Source organism: Seriola lalandi, unplaced genomic scaffold (genome assembly GCF_002814215.2).
Source record: "Seriola lalandi dorsalis isolate HSWRI2012SDOR001 ecotype SW California unplaced genomic scaffold, Sedor1 jcf7180002009181, whole genome shotgun sequence".
Lineage (NCBI taxonomy): Eukaryota > Metazoa > Chordata > Actinopteri > Carangiformes > Carangidae > Seriola > Seriola lalandi.
The window spans coordinates 29-1,024 of NW_019479834.1; the positions used below are offsets into that span (position 1 = coordinate 29).

The following is a 996-nucleotide window of genomic DNA, read 5'->3' on the forward strand; positions in this document are numbered from 1 at the left end:
TTCATCACATTGATCATGTTGATCAGGTTCATCATGTTTAAGAGATTTAACCAGCACAGAGTGTCCCACTAACTGTTAGTGGAATCACAGTAACCTGTTAGTGACTAACAGGTTACTGTGATTACTCTGAGCCAGAGCTCCAGGAAGTGAAACATATAAAATCAAAAGTGTTTGGTGTTGTCAAGGTAACGTGATGTGTCACAAAGTCCTGCCACACTCCTCTTTCCATCATTCTGAGCCCCTGCAGCTGCTGTCAGTCACCAGGTGATATCAGTGAGGTCTGTTAAGGTTCAGGTCTTAGGGGGACACTGGGACTCTAGTTTATTCTGACCCAGTCTTGTCTTCTTGTCTGCAGATTGGAATTGATGCGAAACACGTGAGGCTACCGACCACGGTGACGCAGGACGAGGTCGGTGACAAACCCGCCTCTTCAGTCTCTCCCACACCTGTGGCAGAGAGGAAACGCCCGGCTCTGACTGTTTCCTGTTTCCTGTCGTGCCCCAGGTCCTGCAGAGCATCAGGTCTGTCAACGAGAACCTGTCGGTCCACGGTCTGATCGTCCAGCTCCCTCTGGACTCCGTTCACCCCATCCCCACTGAGCTCATCACCAACGCCGTGTCTCCAGAGAAGGACGTGGACGGGTGAGTTCACAGCTCCCTGATCTGACCTTTGACCTTTAACAGTGACTGAATCATGTCTTCATGTAGAACTGTGTGTGTGTGTGTGTGTGTGTGTGTGTACAGTCTGAGTTGTATCAATGCAGGGAAGTTGTGTCGTGGTGATCTGAACGACTGTTTCATCCCCTGCACCCCCAATGGCTGCATGGAGCTCATCAGACAGACAGGTCACACACACACACACACACACACACACACACACACACACACACACACACACACACACACACACACACAGTATGATAACCAAGCAAGGGGAACCGATATTATACAGTGTATCATATTAATGCCATACCTTTTAGCTTTAGCATCAGTAAAA

At 49.0% G+C, this 996-nt stretch overlaps 1 long non-coding RNA gene across 1 annotated transcript; it reads left to right on the forward strand.

Annotated features, from left to right (window-relative positions):
- Positions 1-268: 268 nt before the first annotated feature.
- On the forward strand, positions 269-888 carry LOC111672893 (uncharacterized). Its single transcript, XR_002762047.2, has 3 exons — positions 269-409; positions 505-641; positions 744-888. It is a non-coding gene; the product is annotated as an uncharacterized LOC111672893 (long non-coding RNA).
- The last annotated feature ends 108 nt before the right edge of the window (positions 889-996 follow it).